The following is a 20,826-nucleotide window of genomic DNA, read 5'->3' as shown; positions in this document are numbered from 1 at the left end:
TGAATCTAGTTGTCTTTTTATTCTCTTTATTTGATTAACTATCTTTTGTTTGAGTGTTATTTGAATGATTAAGTTTCTAGTCTTGCAAAACTAGAGAAAACCCCCTTTTTATTACTTGTTTTTAATTAGGTAATTCTAGTATTTATTTTAATTGTCACTGTTCCCTGTGTTCGATACCCTACTTGCTTGAACTATATTGCTAATTGATAGGTACACTGCCTTTCATGTGTTTATTTTGTGTTTAAATTAGTAGGAGTAAAACTAGTACTATTTCACACGTATCAAGTTTTTGGTGCCGTTTCGGGGAACGGTTCTAATAGTTATTTTATTTTCAGGTGTTATTGATCCTTTGTGTGAAATTTATTCATCCAAAGTTTCTAGTTTTTCTGTTTTAAATTTTCGTTCTCAGTTTTCTGTTTTTGCGTTGAACTCGTCGTGTCCATCACTAAACTCGACGAGTTGTTCGCATTTTCAATTGCTTTTGTTGCTTTGCTTTGTTAGTTTTACGCGTGTTTTTTCTGTTTTGTTTCAAGAAGTTTATGACCAGAAGCTCCATTTCTTCAGTAGTATCACCCGTTGAAGATCCAGAATCGATTATTCGCAAAAAGAAGGACAAGGCAATCGGAGAGTCAAGCGGTTTTGACAAGAAGATAGAAGATCTCGAGCTGAATACACCTTAATTTGAAGAAGAAAGTGAACCCGAGCCACAAGAAGAGATAGGTGATATCACACACATACCCATGGGCGAATACAAGAGAAGGATGTGTGACCATACCGGGCCAGGACTCGTGCAACCCGCGATTCCAACGACAAAAAACTTTGAGTTGAAAGGTCACATACTCGCCTAGCTGAAGGACATCCCATTCTACGAGAAGGATCACAAAGATGCATACAAGCACATTGACGAGGTCAATGACATAGCCAACTACTTCAACATCCCTAGTGTGCTTCGCGAGATTGTTTTACTTCGTATACTACTGGTTATGTTCAAGGGGAGCCGCAAATGATTGGCGAAAATCACTCCCTCCAAGATCGATCACAACATGGTCTAAGATGCGCGAATAGTTCATTGATCAATTTTGCCCTCCCTCAAAAATATCAAAGTTGAAAAAAGCCATTTCAAACTTCGAACAACAAGGAGACGAGTCACTCTATGAGGCGTGGGAAAGATACAAAGGCTTGTTGAGAAACTGCCCCCACATTGACCTAAGTATTCAACAAGAAGCCTCCATTTTTTATGATGGAGTGAATGTGACAACAAGACAACTCCTTGACTCCCAAGGACCACTCATGAAGAAAGCACCCGCAGTCATTAAAGAGTTGATTGAAGAATTCTCCAAGCACTCAAGGTAATATCATAACCCAAGGCACGATTCAACAAGAGGGGTGGTAAATTCAGTTTCCGATGACATGTAAGCAGTGATGGCTAAGCTAGAAATCATGGATCGTAGGATGATAAAGATGGACCAATCCATCCACGCCATCTGAGTGGGATGTGACAATTGTAGCGGGCCCCACCTTACTAAAGATTGTGATCTTGACGAGAATAGGAACCGAAAAGCACACGCGACAGGTTTGATGACGATTGGAGGAAACTGAAAAAAGGAGTGGCTACCATACGATGAGTACAAGAAGGAAAAGGAGGATGAATATAGGCTAAAGATGAGAGGTTTCTATCAAAAGGAGGAGTCGATGCAAGAGAATAAAATGGACTTTGAAGACATGCTCACACGATTTGCAGCTGTGTGAGCATGTGTGACGAACAACCACATATGACTTGATTGAATTGAGAAATTTAGTTTACTAACATTACAAGTCTTACTTGATTCGAACCGAACACTAGGAAACTTGTTAGTTTAATTAATCACTTGATCACTATTTAAATTAACTTGTTTGCTAAAGGATTAGTAATAGTGAACATGAACCTTATCAAGCTATAAATTTGTAACCATTGATATATCGATCCATTGCACTTGCCACTGTTGGGTCGTGTTTTGTATTAAGTGTTGCGTCTATTGGGCTCGTTAGCTAGTCCGTTTTTGTATCTCCGGTATGGGCCTGTCCATCCGTGAGTATAGTAGGGTTTATTATAAATATAGGTGCTTACATGCATCTTAGAAAAACGATAGTAACGATAGATCAGAGCATTATTCAGAAGTTTTAATTATCGTTCTTGTAACCCTAAATCCTCTACAGCGGAAGTTCTTAGTCGAGCTCTGCTGAGGATTGTTTGAATTAATCATTCGACACATTGTGATTCAATCTTGTCTTGTTTATTGTTTTATGTTCTTCGCACTACCTGTTACAAAGATCTAATCGATCTTCAAGTTTATTTAATAACTTAACAATTGGTATCAGAGCAGGAGGATGTGTAATTCATACACTTATTTTCTGTGAAAAAGGTTGCGATTAGGGTTATTCCGGATTTACTGATATTTATTGAGCCGTCATCCCATAATTGACGTAACTCAACATTTATTTGTGTTGCCCTAATTTAATATATTACAAGTCTGATCTTTTAAACAGGTTATTCGATCAAGCATGGACGAGTCACAATCCAATCCCATCAACATCTCAAATAGCATTGGATCAACGACAAAGATTCCCATCCTTTACACCCAGGATTATGAGGTCTGGGCACATCACTTTGAAGATTATGTCATCGGATCTGAGGACAATGGATATCTCATCTGGGAAGCAATCGTATCCGGACCATTCGCTCATTCAGCAACTTCAAGAATTATTAAAACTCAGAAGGAGTATAATGATCTTTTGAAAGACGTTAAAGATATTGCTCAAGAAGAAAAAGATAAATTTCAGTGCAATATTAAAGCATTGAGACTAATCAGATTCGCTCTTCAATCTGACACTTTCAGGCTAGTGAGTTGATGTAGCACTGGCAAAGAAATATGGGATAGGCTGCGAGAGTTATATTCTACGGACGAAGATCTCGAGCATTCCATTCAAACCTTGATTTTGTCCGAATTTGGTGAATTCAAGCAGAGTCCTGAAGAAACTGTAACTCAGACGTTCGATCGCTTCAATCATCTTCTTAGTAAGATGATTAAACATGATATTGAAAGGAAGTTGATTGAACAAAAGGTTACATTTTTAAACGGTCTCAGATCTGAGTGGAGAGCGGTTGTGTACACTGTTAAAGCGCATGAGCAATTCAAATCTTACTCTTTGGCGAAACTGGTAGGGATTTTGAAATCTCAAGAAAAGATTGTGTTACAGGAGAAAAATGTGGTTTCTGATGGGTTTTAGCCATAAGAACTTTCCTATGTGCGCATGCAAAACCCTAATGCTTGGATCTAGGCTTTCTAATTAAACATGCTTTGAATCCAAGACTTCTAATGGCTAATTAGGTTAAATAACAACATTGAAACAGATCTAGAACCATACCTTTGAGTTCCTTGTTGATCTTGTGGTCTTGGAGCTTCTAGAGTCACAAATGTCACTCCTCTAATGGCTTACAAACACCAATAGCAAGAAAGATGATTTGGGAGAGAGGAAAGGGGAGGAAATCGGCCAGGGTTCTCTTACTTTAGGAGAGGTGCCGATTTGCCTTGCCCTTGGGATCTATTTATACTTGTAGACTCCTTAAGGGTTACAACCTAAACCCTAATTGGATAATCTTCTCTTAAGGCTATCCAAATCCTTTCCTTAGATAAGTCATGGACGATTTTGAAGCTATCCTAGCTTCTAGAATCTGTCCCTTGTATATGTATAAGGATTTATAGTCTAAAGCTTAACTATCAAACAATTGACAGTTTATACCCCTTTATTTAATTAATCTCTTTAAGTCACCAAATTAATTCCAATTAATTCTATGACTTATATTAATCAAATAACAATATATTATTCTTTATATTATTCTCATAATATACTAATAATATTTACTCTCTCTTATTAAATCATTCCATCAAGTTGCTATGGTGAAGGCAACCCAAAAGGACCATGCACAACCGGGTCAAACACTTGCCTAATATAGTTGCGGCCTTAGACACTATTCCAACAGTTTCAAGCTTGGGATCATTGGCCCTTCTGTCCAAAAGCAAAGCTGTGATGGAAGATGAAGACCTCAACCTAGAGGATTATGACCTTACGTCTGAAGACTATGCAATGATGGTCTCAAACCCAAAGAGGTTCATCAAGAAAAGGTTCCCTACAAATAAGAACCGAAATTGGCAGGGAAGTTACAGTTCTGAAAAGGTTAGGGAAGAACCGAAAGCAGAAGAACCGAAAGCAGAAGAACCAAAGAAGGAACCGAAAGCTGAAGGAGATTTGGGTGTGAGCTGCTATTATTGTGGAGGAAAGAACCACTATGCCAAAGATTGTGTTCTCAAGAAAATGGCAGAAAAGGATGAGGAAAAAGACGAAGAAAATGTGTTGTTGAAAAAGCTGGAAGAGATCAAAAGAAATAAATCCACTGCTAACCCCTCTATGAATGCTTTAATTGTGCAGGGTTCGGTAGCGGATGATGAGTTCGGTGGCGTGGAGGTCTGGTCAACCGATTCTGAGGACGATGAAGTCAGGAAGCCATCTCATGGAAAGGCCTATGTTGCAAAAGGTGAAGGGAGCGGTGGAAAGTGTTTAATGGTGTCAGACGTGTGTCAGATGAGGGGATACAACACAGATGGTGGGAATGAAGACACAAAGGAGCGAGAGGACTTGTGCTTCACAGCAAAACCTCTCAGCGTGCAGTTTAACGAGCTTGATGAATTAATCAAGAAGGTACAATCAGTTTTTTTTCATTCAAAGTCCCACAAAGTTCATATGAAAAGGAATTAAAAAATGTTAATTCAAGAATCTCTCATCTAGACAGCAGTTTAACTCAAACACGAGTCACCAATTCTAACCTAACTGACCAAATAAGCAGGGTATCTTCAAAGAGTGAGGAACGAAGGATGTGGATGGAGCTAAAGGAGTCGGAGTTAATCAAATCCAAGGATGAAAACATTTATTTACAAGGAGACAATTTAAAACTTTTAAAACAGAGAAATGTCTTTTGTTTAATTGCTAAGCGTCTTTACACTAATATCACTCAACTTCATTTAAACTGTGAAATAGGGCAGAAAATTCATCGCATGATTTTGCCCTTCCTTGAGTTTAAGGAGGATGAAATTGACGCTGAAGCATATAACTGTGAAAGTGTTGTTTCGTCTGAGGATGTTAATCCGACATATATGTATGGTCTAGACAAAATCGAATCTTTCATAAAGTCCAAGGACCATAAAGACATGCTGAAAAATCTTTTGGATGAAAATGATAAACTAAAACTAAGAACCGAAACCATACAAAAGTTTGACTCATTGAATGCCAACCTGAGCTCAGAAAATAAAATTGATGTTGAAAATGCATCTGAGCTCAATGAGGACGATGATATGAGTGAAATTTCTGTTGAAGACACAGTTGACTGTTCAGAGTTTGTCAAGAGCGAACCCAAAAACCACAAAAATCTTATTTCAGAAAATTCTGTGGAGTTTGCTCGTCTGTCCCAACAAAAGTCCCCGATCCTTGAAGAAAAGGCTGTTGTATACCAAAAAGTGAGAACAACTCCAAATCAGGTGTATAAAGTCATAGGCGTAACAGAACATCAGACAGCCGAACTCACAGCTATTGTAAACGAAGATAATGTTGATGGTTGTGATGAGTTCTTCTGGTCTGCTCCTATCGACAATGCTGACGAAACAGTTGGTCTGTCAGAAAGGACTTCATGGAAAACCAAAGGCAGATATGTGCCAGAGCCTTTGAATAAGCCTGATAGCTTCGACGTGCCAAGTACTAGTGGTACAAAAGATGTTCCTGAAGAAAAAGGAGTTTTTGCAAAAGAAGTCACTCCTTCAAGCGACACATCATCAGTTCAAAGTGAATCACCTGACAGAAAGCAAAAACAAAAAGCGAATATCCATCGTCAGCCGAAGCAGGTGAGAAATCAGAAACAACAAAGGAATTAGAGATACAAGAAGAATCTCTTTGAAAGAAAACAGTTCCGGCAATCTCAAAATGCCCATTTCTCTTATCATGACAGAAATTTACAGTTAGAGAAAAACACTGTTAGGTCACAAGAAAGTCATAACAACCGAAGAGAGAGGTTCGGTTATGAAGGTCAAAACAACCGAAAGGATACGTTCGGTTCTGAAAAATTTGACAACCGAAAGCAAAGGTTCGGTTCAGAAAACACTATCTACCGAAAGCAGAGGTTCGGTTCCGAGAGCAAAAGAGACCAAAGATCTAGGTTCGGTCCCACTAATGATCAAAAACAAAAGGGTCACTTAGAATCTCAAGCCAAGAACTCATCTCAGTCTAACTTCTCTCGTTCTTCCTCTTGTAATTCTTCTAATTCCTCTCAACCTCTTTCTAAATTCAACTCTGTTCGCACTCTAAAACCTAAATCATCAACAGATATGAAAGGAAAATCAAAGTTTTCATTAGTTGAAACAAATCAAAATAATCCCAGAGTCCAAATACCTAAACCAGAATCCAAACCGAAAGAAACAAATCACAACAAAATTAAGGTTTTCACCATTAAAAAGAAAGATGAAACAACGTTAATAAAAAGAACATATCTTGTTGACATCTCTCTAACTATTCCTGTTCCAGTGAAAGGCTCACGTGGACCCAAGAAACTTTGGGTTCCTAAATCTGCTTAATTTTTGCAGGTTATTAGTGACGAGCAGTTTGACGAAGAATGGTACATTGACAGCGACTGCTCACGTCACATGACAGGAAGGAAGGAAGAACTGAGGGAGTTTAGGTCTCTTTCAAACGGTGGAAATGTCAAGTTCGGGAACAACTCCTTCGGCACCATAAAAGGCTATGGAATGATGAGGGTTCGGAAATAATTGAGAAGAAAACAAAAAGAGTCATTCTCAAATCGGAGCGCAAAGGCGAAATGTTTCCCCTGAACCTCAAACCCATCAAAGGGAATCTAGCTATCTGCCTGTTATCCAAAGCACAATCTAACGAAAGCTGGTTGTGGCACCGAAGGCTCTCTCATCTCAACTTCAAGGATATCAACAAACTTGTCACAGGTGGTCATGTTCGTGGTCTTCCATTACTCAAATTCGATCGAGAACATTTATGTGCTGCGTGTGAAATGGGGAAGCAGAGTCGTCAAAGCCACCCATCGATTGTAAACACTAAAGTTGTTGAACCATTAGAGTTAATTCACATTGACTTGTGTGGTCCATCATCTATCGAAAGCATCGGCGGTAGCAAGTATATTCTTGTCATCGTTGATGATTTCTCGCATTTTACATGGGTGTTCTTTCTGAAGCACAAATCTGAAGCGACTCTCAAGCTGAAGACGTTTATCAAGCAGATTGAAGTACATCTAAAGAAAGTCGTTCGCAACATCAGGAGCAATAATGGTCTAGAGTTCAAAAATAAAGAATTCGAAGAATTCTTAGCCGACAAAGGAACCAGTCATAACTTCTCAGCTCCCTACACTCCTCAACAAAACGAGATTATCGAAAGACGAAACCGATCTTTGTGTGAGGCGGCCCGAAGCATGCTAAGTTTTGCTTCTTTACCTTTATATTTTTAGGCTGATGCTATTGCTGCTGCTTGTTTTACGCAGAACAGGTCATATCTCAATAAGCGATTCACTCTCACTCCTTATGAGATCATCAACAACAGGAAGCCAAATGTCAAATTTTTCCATGTATTCGGCTCACGGTGCTTCATCTTCATTTCTAAAGAACATTGTAACAAGTTCGATGTCAAAGCCGATGAAGGGATATTTCTGGGCTATTCTCTCACTTCTAAAGCCTACAAGGTATTAAACAAGCGCTCGAGGAAAATAGAAGAAACCTATTATGTGACTTTTGATGATAGCTATGTCAAAAAGCTTAAGGCCAAAGAAGACATAGTTGGAGAAATCTTTTCTCACACAGGCCAAGTCACAGCCTCGATTGCAAACCTATTTGAGAATTTCGTCGAGTTATTTGATGAACCAGAGAAGGAAACTCTCTCAGAAGCGAGTGCAGCAGACAACAAAGTAGATCATCTGAAGCAACTCATCGAAGATACTACAAAGAGAATGAATGAAGGAGGATCAAGTTCTGACGACCCTCCACAACACGATACTTCAATTGAGGGGGAGGGCACATCTTCGTCATCACAGGCGAGCTCACATGTTGAGGGGGAGAACTATTCTCCAGCTGCTCCTGAAAGCTCATCTGCACCCGAAAGTCCAGTGGTACCCGAAAGCTCAACTCCGCACGAAACTCCTATAGCTCCAGAAACTCAAGACAAACCTGAAAGCTTATCTGTCGAGGGGGAGAATGCAGATATGTCTTACGACTATGATAGTCAATCTAAACTAGAAGAGATGGTAAACGCTGAATTGGATCCATCTTATGATCCAAATTACCCTCCTCTTGTCAAATGGACCAGAGATCATCATGTTTCTCAGGTTATCGGTAATGTCTCTGAAAAGGTCCTGACCCGATCACAACTAAAGGCAAAACAAACTTCCTTATTTTCAAAAGTAGAATTCTTTATGTTTAACTCCTTCGTCTCAAAAGTTGAACTAAAGACAGTTAACACTGCTCTTGATCACTCCGATTGGGTTCAAGCTATGCAAGATGAACTAAATGAATTCGAAAGGAATAAAGTTTGGCGTCTCATTCCAACTCCTCAAGATGGCTCAGTTGTTGGTCTCAAATGGGTCTTCAGAAATAAGATGGACAAGGAAGGCAACGTGATACGAAACAAAGCCCGTCTGGTAGTGAAAGGATACTGTCAGGAGGAAGGAATCGACTATGAAGAAACTTTCGCTCATGTTGCTAGGCTGGAATCCGTTAGAATATTTCTTGCCTATGTTGCACACAAAAACTTTGAGGTCTACCAAATGGATGTCAAGTGCGCATTTCTAAATGGAGAACTTGAAGAAACCATGTACGTGGAGCAACCTCCTGGATTTGTCAATGAAAGGTACCCCAATCACTGTTACATTTTGGACAAAGCCGTACATGGACTGAAACAAGCTCCGAGGGCCTGGTATGAAACGCTAACCAAGTTTTTAAAGATGTCCAAATTCAAACAAGGTTCGGTTGACCCAACCTTCTTTCGTAAGAAGGAAGGTAACCACCTTATGATTGTTCAAATTTATGTCGATGATATCATCTTTGGCTCAACGAATCCTAGCTTAACGGCTGAATTCATAAAGCTGATGGAGACTAAATTTGAAATGAGCTCAATGGGTCCAATTAACTTTTTCCTTGGTTTAAATATTAGACAAGGACCCGAAGGCATCTTTATTAATTAGGAAGCTTACACGAAGACTCTCCTTGCAAAATTTGGCATGATCGGAGATTCAAAGGTTAAAGTTCCAATGGCATTCGGCACCAAGCTCACTCCATCATTGGATAAGCCAGCAGTTGATATTACGCTATATCGCCAGATGATCGGTTCTCTGATGTATCTTACTGCTAGCAGGCCTGATATAATGTTCTCTGTTTGTTACTGTGCTAGATTTCAGACGAATCCACGTGAACCTCATATGCTTGCAGTGAAGAACATACTTCGTTATCTCAAGCGAACTACCTCTTTAGGCCTATGGTATCCATCCAACTCAGGCTTCTTCGTTCAAGCCTACTCAGATGCAGACCTTGGAGGTTGTGGACTAGACAGGAAAAGCACCACGGGAGGCTGCCAATTCCTAGACGGGAAGTTAGTTAGTTGGCAATCAAAGAAACAAACCTGTGTGTCTTTATCTACAGCTGAAGCGGAATACATTGCAGCTGCCTCCTGTACTTCTCAAGTGATTTGGATCCAAAGTCAACTCCGGGACTATGGACTCAATATGAAAAAGATCCCATTATATTGTGACTCTGAGAGTGCAATTAGGATCTGTCATAACCCATTGCAACACTCCAAGACCAAGCACATAGCACTAAGGTATCACTTCATTAAAGATCATGTGGAAGATGGGAACGTCGAAATTCATTTTGTTCGAACCACTGATCAACTGGATGACATCTTCACCAAAGCTCTTCCTGAAGCATCGTTCAACAAAATTCTACAAGGGCTAGGTATGATGGAATCGGAGTCAGTACCAAAAAATTACCTCTCAAACTCAAACGAAAAAAGCGAAATAGACTGAATGTTCGGGTTCGGGTCTTGCACTAATGTACCGAAATGAACCGAACGCTCGGGTTCGGTTGAATCATCTGGTTTTCGCTCCTCAATCAAAGGTAGTTTTCTTGGTTGTAAATCTTTTGTATCATTGTTCCAAATGCATTTCTCTTATTATCAAAACAATTCTCTTTTTGAAAATCTATTTTCTTTGGTAACCGAAATAGACCGAACGTTCGGGTTCGGTTTCAAAATTGTTCTCACTCGAAATAGACCGAACGCTCGGGTTCGGTTCCAAAGTTTTCCACAACCGAAATAGACCGAATGCTCGGGTTCGGTTCCAAAGTTTTTTTAAAATTATTTTTTTCTTATTTTCATTCCTTCTATTTTTTATCAAAAATTCCAATATTTTTTTTCTTTTTATCTGTTTTTTTTATTTTATTTCATTTTTTTATTATTATCAAAAACTCCAAAAATATTTTATTCTTTATTTTCTTTTTGGATCTAATTTTATTTGTGTGTTCGTTTATGGGGAAATTGTTGAAATTAGCTAAGTGTCCCTAGAAGCATGTTGCTGTATGTGTCCAAAGCCTCACTTGATTCCGAATAATAGGCCTTACTGACTTGGTATACACAAACCTTGTCTTCCCAATTAGGCCTTCTTATTTATTCTAATCATGAGCTACCTAACTCTCTTCTCACATGAGATAAGAGTTTTCTGCTTGGTCCTATTTTTCGCAGCAGAGGTACTTTGATTTCTTACACCATCTACATTTCATTTCTCCATCACACTCGTTTCACATACGTAACCCTTGAGACTCTCAGAAATTACCACTGAGGTTTATGGTTACACAATAACTGTGTTCATGATCTTAGTTTCGTGCCACTACGAGCTAAGTGAAACCCAAAATTCAATACCCAATACGAATTGACGGTGAACAATTAATTTGCTCTAGTTTTCACCATTGAATTGATGGATGTATCTTCATGCTATCTCAAGTTTTTTTCTTTTGTGTGATTCCTATGAACCTGTTACAACCCATAACATTTCTTCCCTTGGGATCCGGTTTTAAATTTTTTTTGAGATTTTATATTCCCAGCCAGTTTAAATTATTCCCAACCTACTTGTTCAACAGACTACACCGGTCTCACAAGTACTTCGTTCACTTTCTATCTTATATCAAGATTAGGAATGTTGAATCAAAGCGAAAGCCACCCTAATAAGCCTAATTAAAAGAAGCCTTTCAACACTTCTTAATAAATGTTTGATTGTTATTCAACGGGAAACCACACAAACACTTTAAGGTCTCTCTTGACTTTGAAGGAAGAGATTCGTGCCCGGGATCATTTGTTTCGTGTCTTTATTGACATCACATTTTTCCCAAAAATTATTGCTTTATTTCTTTTCTTTTACACCCTTAGCACGAAAATCTTTGTTTTTCCAAAATTCAGGTTCTATTAATTACAGGTATTTTACTTGGATTGACAGTCGATTAAAGGCTGTTGTTGATTTTAATCCACGTGGCGGTATTTTTCAAAAGATGCCGTTACAATTTAAAGGGATAAGATGAAGACATGCTGACTCAGGCGGGAGTCTAATTGATTTGATTTCAAACGGCGCAAAAGGGAACGCGTGCGAATTGGAACCGTCTCATCTCCAAATGGCTTAGAAGGGGCACATGTGAATCTGAAACAGTTCATATCCAAACGGCGCTTGATGGGAGGCGTGTTCTTAGGGGTCCGACACTCTCTCTCATGCGTGATCATTGGCTACCCCAACTGTCACGCATCAGTCAACTCCGAAAAACTCTTCGGTTTTCGATAGAAGATTTGGGAAGATCTTTCTCTCTCCTTACCCCACAGTATAAAAGGCAACATCCTCCACCGTTTACCTCTTTACTGCAATTAAAATTCCCAGAGCGCAAGAAATCCCTGAACCTTCACTGTTCATCATCTTCTCCACTTTCTTCAAGCAATGGCAGATTCATCTTCTGTTCACGCAACATCCTACATACTGCCCATTCGCCCACAACAAAGCCTAATCATCGATTTATCCCCTCATGTTTACGATGCCTTCATGTTCCCCATTATCGAGTGTTTGAAGTTTTTGCCGATTGCTCCTGCACTTACAAGAGCTGAATCCGTTCCGATGGAGTTCTTGTCGCAGATCTTTGCGACTGCTCACTACGACAAGGTCGTTGACAGAATCTTCTTTGATATTTTTCAGCACAAGGCCTCGATTTCAAAGCAAAGATTTTGCTCGTTGTTAGGGTTTGAACCTAATTCCTCGAGGGTTAACCCTGAAACGATTCCAGTGGGGCATTTTTTCAACATGTTTTACAACATGGGTTATACGGAGGTGCTTACTTCAGTCGCGAAGCTCAAGAAGTCGTGCCTACCTCCACAGTGGAACGGGATGTTCGCTGTTCTATTCAAAGGGTTATCTGAAAGAAGCGCTGGATCTGATGGTGCCAGTTGGTTGTTTTTGTCCATAATGTATGGTGTCTACAATGGCATCAACATGGATTATGAGTCTGTTCTGTGGCAACAACTCATCCATAGCCTCTCCTTTACATCCAGGCATTCTAAAATTTCTTACGTTAGGTTCTGGACTTTGGTCACGAAATGGGTGATAGACAAGTACCACGTCCCCATTGTCGCTGGTGCTCCAATGTCTTCAATTGGTACATTCCATACCACGAAGATCATTGTCTCGGACGCTTCCAAGTTTCCATTCAACGGTTCAATTCCGGAAACTATGTATGGAGATGTTCCTGCTGATAGCCGGATTATCCAGACGTACAAAGGATTCAAGCATTCTGGTCCGAGGGATCTCTCTCCGGAGATGTTGAAGTCTATTCATGATGCCGACAAGCCTGCTCCAAGAGGCAAGAAGGCTGATAAAGGGAAACAAGTGGCGACAAGGGCTAAACGCCCTTCTCCAAAGAAGAGGAAACCAACCAAAGCTGCTCAGTCTCCACAGCAAAAGAGACGAAAAACTCAGTCGAGGCGAAAGCTGATTATCGCTTCATCTTCAAGCGAGTCTGAGGGTGAGAGTTCGGATTCTGACGATTCTCCACAAGGCAACACTCCACCCAGATCTCCTACCCCAGAGGTTCATGTCTCTACTTCTCCCATTAATTCTCCACCTAGAACCATTCCTATTTCTATTCCCCCCATAACTTCCACTACTTCAATACCACCCACTTCAATCCCAATACCAACACAAATATTCACCGAAGCAACCACAACATCCACTGCAGATGTTCGAGCCAACGTATCTGATACGGGGGTTCATACTGATGCACCCGAAACCACCCCAACACCCGAAACCACAAAAGCATCCGAACCTACACCTATACCCGAAACAACCCAACCTGAACCTACCCATACTTCTACACCACCAGCTTCACCACCACCACCTTCTCCTGGTCATACTTCAGAGAATGAAGAACCTTTCTTTGGCGGGGAAGATATGACGTTTGACTCGGTCTACTATAGTCCGTTTCAAATATAGAGTGATGACGATGACGATGCTCCCGTTACAAAACGACATCTCAAGGAGCTCCATGACAAAGTTGATTTCCTCATTGCCTCCTCTTCCACTTCTCAGTCATCCCTTTCTGAAGATGCAATTCAGAAGATTGTTGACGCTTTCTCTAAGGCTCATCAAGATTCCATTGCTTCTGCAACCTCCGCCATCGACGCCTCAACAAAAGCCTGTCAGGCTGCGACCGAAAAAGTCGATAAACTATTTTCTGATGCCTCTTCCCTGTTAAAGTCTTTACAGGAGAGTGAAAATGCTACAAAGACTATGTTGGAACCAATTGTTCAATAGTTGACAACGTCTGTCTCAACTGAGTTGAAGTCCTTCGCTTCATTTCGTCAAACGCTTTCCGACGACAACTCAGCCTTTCGCACAACCATAGACGAGCGTCTCTCGAAGCTCCAAGAAGATTTGGCTGCTAAAAACTCTCTTATGGATGTTCTTGCCAAGAAGACCACTGCTCTGAAGGTCAAGAGTGTTCAACTCTCCCATTCTCAACAGGAGATTGACTCTCTTCGGTCCGAAAGGGAGGTGATAAAGATGTGTGTTTCGGATGTCCACTCAGCCATCTCAAACATCCTCGAAGCACATGATCCTATCCTTAACTATTCTGTGAGGCGTACCCTTGCAGAAAAGCTCGCTCCCGCCCTTGCACTGTTAAGCAAAATCGAAGGGCTACTTGATTTCATGTCCATTCCGAAACAAGGGGGAGAGAAGGAGTCTGTATCCCAACCACCTCATTCCTCAAAGGCAACTCACACTACCGAACCTCCTCCAGTAGGCCAAGCCTCTGGTTCGGGTGTGAAAGAAAAAGGTAAAAATATTGTTGAGGAAGAAGAGGAAGAAGACAAAGAAACAATTGCCGACTTGTTGAAGCGTAGAAATCGACGCAATGAGGCTAATGTCAGTGCTCGTGTGGCAAAAGAGGCTGAAGAAGCTGAACGAAAACAGAAGGAAGCCGACGACCTTCTTGAGAGTAGGAAAACTCTTTTTCCTGCTTGGACCCTCGAGAGGATGATAAAAGAAGCCATCGACACACCGAGTATCTTCTGGCTGGAACCTGTAATTTCTTTTGATTGTTCCAATACTGTCGACTCTCAGTTTGATATGCCACTGACCCGAAAGGCGTTCATCTTTCATGCCTTCTCCAACGTTGCAGAGTTCCCTCATCCTCATCCACAGGTTGATCGAGACTTAATCGATTTCTATCTGAAGGCTGCTCAACCTCAGTATCAGACTTGGAGCGCTCAGAAGATTATCAACGTTCGGGTCTTGAAGCCGTATACTGAAGGGAACTTCATTAACATTCGGTTCAAGGTACTTCGGGGATCTGCCAAAACCGAACATGCCATTTCCCTTGCAGATCTTCCAAACCTCAATCCCCATGATTGGATTATCTTGCACAACATCCTTCTCACCAACGAAGCTGAATATGGTCCGATCATCGACCATCTCAAGAGGATGCTGGTGTGCTATATCATGGAAGTTGCACTGATGGATCAGGAGATAGCAAGCGTATTTAAGAAGAAACCAAAAATATCTACTGTTGGCTCGGCCAGTGATCTGAACCAAATGCAGATGGGTAGAATTGACTCAAGAAGGAATTCAGTCATGTTCACCAGAAACGAAGGACAGAAATGTCTTTTTGCCTTGGCTGACAAACATCTGTACACTACTGCCTGCTTAGAGCATGTTTTGGGGATCATCCACAGATGCAAGCAAAACTCAGCGGATGATGTCAAATACTTCGATGACATGATATAATGGTACATTCGATTCAGACAGACTATTCTCGCTCTTATCACACGTTTGTTTGATACTGTAAAGAAGACACCCGCTGCTGGCCCAAGCAAGAAGAAGAAGTAGTCTCGCTCCAATTTGACGCAAAGGGGGAGATTGTTGGGTCGTGTTTTGTATTAAGTGTTGCGTCTATTGGGCTCGTTAGCTAGTCCGTTTTTGTATCTCCGGTATGGGCCTGTCCATCCGTGAGTATAGTAGGGTTTATTATAAATAAAGGTGCTTGCCTGCATCTTAGAAAACGATAGTAACGATAGATCAGAGCATTATTAAGAAGTTTTAATTATCGTTCTTGTAACCCTAAATCCTCTACAGCGGAAGTTCTTAGTCGAGCTCTGCTGAGGATTGTTTGAATTAATCATTCGACACATTGTGATTCAATCTTGTCTTGTTTATTGTTTTATGTTCTTCGCACTACCTGTTACAAAGATCTAATCGATCTTCAAGTTTATTTAATAACTTAACAGCCACAAAATCAACCATAGGAATAAGTGAATCGAATCTAAAAAAAAGTTTCTTTTATCATTGAATCTAGTTATCTTTTTGTTCTCTTTACTTGATTAGTTGTATTTTGTTTGAGTGTTATTTGAATGCTTAAGTTTCTAGTCTTGAAAAACTAGAGAACCCCCCCCCCCCCCTTATTAGTTGTTTTTATTTAGGTAATTCTAGTATTTATTTTAATTGTTACCGTTCCCTGTGTTCGATACCCTACTTGCTTGAACTATATTGCTAATTGATAGGTACACTGTCTTTCGTGTGTTTATTTTGTGTTTAAATTAGTAGGATTAAAACTAGTACTATTTCACACGTATCACTCACAAAGTTGAGGAAGTATGGCACGACCAAGACTTTAGATATCTATATGATAGAACTATTTATTTTTCCATCATTCAATTAAGTATGTTATACTTCAAGTGACACTAATAATTGATATTATGTGCTGATGATCGGAAGAAATAATCAACTGATTACAAACGAATGACATTTAATGCTAAAGTTATAACAAGTGTTGTTATATTCTTTATTTTAACAGTAGATGTTTTCTACCTATTTTATATGAACATGTAACAATTGAAATTTGTGAATAAATCTAGAATTACTAACTGTTTAATTAATGTTCACATTGCTATTCTGAAACGATGTATTCTATCCTAAGAATACTTTTTTCATAATGCTATTTATGAACTAAATTTATAAGCTTTCATTAAATTGATAATTTCGACCAGAAAACCTAGATAATCAAATGATATTTGATTAAAATTTATCTATGTCATAATCGTCATGACTATCTAAATATGAAATACATATACCAACTTCAAAAGAATGGAATTTTGAAGGCAAATGAGATTGATTCATTTGATATATGTGAATCCTATTTATATGGGAAGATGATTCGTAAGTTTCTTTATATACTAGTAGTAAAATAATAAAAGGCTTGTCAAAGGATTATACATAAGTGATGTATAAGATCTTTTCAATCCATGAATAGATTCGGTAATAGATGCTTAGTTAATTTCGCTGACGACTTTTATTCCTTATTGTTGAAACCTTTGATTTGTTCAAATTGTTTCATAGTAAAGATTGAGATACAACTTAATGAGACTATCATTAACCTTTCATTGTGATAAAGAAAATGAGTTTTGTAAACCAAGTCTTCTTGGAACATCATGGGAGTTGTGGAATCGATTTACAATTGATTCCATAAAAAACAATCATTCATCATTAGTGTAGTTTTTATGGCACAAGATCACTTGGTCACTTCGATCTATCTTTTGATGTTTGAGGTGGCCTTTATATTCTCTATTGGGGTAGGTTACCTGGCTACTAGATTAATTTCGATAGTACATGTTTTTGAATAGGATAAAACAGACCTTGTAGTATGTTATATGATGCTTTTAAAAGAACTATTTATTTTATAAAATTTTAGAATTATGCTCACCACAACAAATATATATTGAATATATATTTCAAACCAAACAATTAGATTAAACACTTTCATTAGACTGAGAATGTAATGGTTTATTCTTATCTAAAAGGTAGGGGGTTATAGAGCTTATGTTAGACAATCAGCTTAACCACTCTAGCATCTGCTAATTGCATATATGAAGATTATCCAAAATGATTGTTTAGGATGAAGTTTCTACTAATCCCACAAATTCTTAATCCATACGACAGTTCTTAGAATGTTCGTTTTCTAAGTGGGAGCCATATGGAACTAGAAGAGCTAAAGAACCATAAATTAAATGCATCACAGTTTGGAACTAGCATGTTTTCAATTGTTTTTTAATCTGCTCAATAGTTTATCAGAAGCTAATAAAACACATAGAGATATATTTATGTATGATTATCAAGTATGGGCTTGATTAATGTCGTTCCATAACAAGGTTTCTACCACATTGTCTACAAAATTTATTTCTGGTAGCACGCATGGGACTTGCTAGTGAAAATGTTACCGACTCCATATCTTTTTGTATTATGCTACCGATATTTTTATGGAAAAAACATTCGTAGCAATTTTGCAACGAAATTTGTTACGAAATCACTTTCTGTTGTACTACTACTATAGAATTAATTATCGTGGTTACTAAGCAACAGACTTTTTTAATGGAAACCAATTCCATAGTTGCTTTGCTTTGGAAGTACCATTCATAGGTATTCGCTAGGAAATTTTGCAATGGAATTTGATTTCCTTTGCGTGTTTTGCTATGGAACAAAAAGCCTAGCTAATTTGTGATGACATTTGTTATGAAATTATATTCAATAGCATCGTTGATAAAGAGTAGTTCAAACTCATATATATTTAACTATTGAAATTTGCAACAACAATAAAACTCGTGGAATTTTTAGTATTAAGCAATTATATGTTGCAAATTTTGTTACCAATTCTACTATTAATTAATTTTTTGTAAAGTAATTATGTTTATGTTATATTGAATATTTTTTTACCATTTCAATATAAAAAAACTGGATTATAACATAAATGATTACTTAATTGGATATTTAATGAAAATATTGTACATACAAATATCTCAAAAACACATGTCCCCTTTTAGTAAATGCTTTCAATGTACCAAAGAATGATAAAATTTCATTTTATTTAATTCTCATGAAGGGCACTAATACATAACATCACATTCACCAATAGGCATGCAAAAACTAATACATAACATCACATTTACCATCCTTCTATATAGAAACAAAAACATCTAGTCAATATCTTCTTCCTCCTCTTTTTATTCCTTCTCTTGTTCTTCATTGCTCGATGTACTATACTCCTAACTACCCTCGTTGTCAGGAATACCATCATTGTCGTCCTCATGAATTTCACCTTCTTCATCAATGTTATTTTCATTATCTGAACCATTGCTTGACATGTCGTGATCATCATAATTGTTTGTATCAGATGTAGTTGGTATAATGATTTCATTTTTTCAACTTCATCTTCTTGGAAAGCAACATCTTTCTAAGGATGATTTTCACGTACATCAGTCCAACCACGAGGTTTAACTTTAAATACAACCCACCAGTCCGAGTTGTTTTTTTTTCAAACTTGGGTAAGGAATGTAACACACCTGAGTGTCTTGCATGGCTAAGAAAATGGCTCGAACTTGTTGTATTTTCTTTTGACGTTTATCTCGACAAAGTTATATTGTTTGTGAACCTTAACTCCTATGTTAGGCGTTGAATCGTACCAATGACATTGAAAAAAAACTATGGTTTTAATTGGGTAACCAGGGTACTCGACTTATAAAATTACATCTACCTTACCGTAATAATGGCCTCCTTGGCTACTAACACACAATTTGCTATTGATTGTTGATTTGTTCAGACCATGAGCTTCTGTGTGAAACTTGTAACCGTTCACAAAGTATACACTATATAATTTCACTCTTTTGAATGGCACTTAATTAGAGTTAATTATAACCATAAAAAAATTAATAAAATTAAAAAAAATATATATATAAAATTAACACCCATATAGTTTTGAAACCATACTGCAAAGTTATTTTTAACCTTCATGATCAAGTGTTCTTTTAGCTAATGCTACCACAATCATACTGCATACCATCGCAGTCATCTAATCTAACCACAGTTGCAATAAATGATCCCGTAGTGATAACTTCATAAAAGCTGTGAATAACATTATGTGCTATTTAATGGACTTTAGTTAAAAAAAACATTCTTTCAAACATTCATTTTGTCGCACATGACAGTTTCAGTCCTCTTTCAAACAACTTTCCTTCGACATGTTCCTTTTTTGGATAAAAACAAATGAATCGTTTTTCCCATACAAAAAATCTTTTAAGAAATATTTTCCTCAACCAATCATATCACCCGGCCGTTGGGTGTCAAATCCTTTTCCACTTCCCCATTTTTCACAATGGTTAAAACGATTATGAACCCCACGTTCAGGCGGTGTGTGATAATGGTACTGTTTTGCAATAAATGTTCCTCTTTTCTCGGAAACACTTTATTTTTTATTTATTTAATTGTGGCTGATAATGCTAAATAACCCAATGGTTTTTAACTTTAACAGCAGTAGTTAAATTAATTATAAAGTTTTTTTGAAATCTAGAGGTATAAAAACCCCTAATTCCTCCCAAGATAGATTTTATGCTATCTTAATCCTTTGACGATATTCTTCTTCTCCACCTTCTTGCTAAAACCTTTTCTACAAGTTCTCTCAAAACCTTTTAACAACAATGTTGAAATCTGGTGTTTCAAGGAAGCAATCAAATGCTTCTGGCTCTGCTTGCCCAACTGGTTCTGAATCTACCATCAAGGATCAAACTCCTTCCATCGCATCGAGCAACTTTAGGGCCATCTTCGAAGATCATCCTTCATACAACGAGGAAATCATATTGATGGTCAAATTTCTCCCAAAACATCCACTGTATGGTGCGTTTAATGCTTTCACAAAAGCAGTTCCAATGGTAGTTCTATTCAAGTGTGCATTCTCTGCTTTTCGTCCAAGACACAACTTACAAGAAGTGCAACTCAATCTGGTGGATGATTCGCTGGTGGTTCTCACAAAAGATAAGTTCCTGAATGCAATCAATCTTAGGGTTCTTCCCTCGACAAGATTTTACTCTCCAAGCCCTAATGACGTTGTATCAACTCTGTACCAAACGGGTTACCAGAAGAAACTCAAAGGGATTAGCAATTTCAAGAAGAATCAACTTCCGGATGTTTGGCAGTTTGTGTGGCACTTTGTCATCAGAAGTCTCTTAGGAAGAGCAGATGGAATGGATAACAAGGGGATCAAACTCCTGGAACTCGTCTGGAGTATCTACACCGTAGACACCGTGAACTATGGTCAAATATTGTGGGATGACTTTTTGCTGTACATTCCCAAGGAAGCTCCAAGAGAAGATATAACCAAGCTTATTTTTGCT

The 20,826-nt window shown here is 38.4% G+C and overlaps 1 non-coding gene across 1 annotated transcript; it reads right to left on the bottom strand.

The window, feature by feature from the left end:
* Positions 1–1,101: 1,101 nt before the first annotated feature.
* Positions 1,102–1,208, bottom strand: LOC145071705 (small nucleolar RNA R71). The gene has a single exon (XR_013690712.1). It is a non-coding gene; the product is annotated as a small nucleolar RNA R71 (small nucleolar RNA).
* Positions 1,209–20,826: the final 19,618 nt, after the last annotated feature.

This window comes from Lactuca serriola, chromosome 8, assembly GCF_051521515.1.
Source record: "Lactuca serriola cultivar US96UC23 chromosome 8, Lser_US96UC23_V15, whole genome shotgun sequence".
NCBI lineage: Eukaryota > Viridiplantae > Streptophyta > Magnoliopsida > Asterales > Asteraceae > Lactuca > Lactuca serriola.
This window is presented reverse-complemented; position numbering and strand designations above follow the sequence as displayed.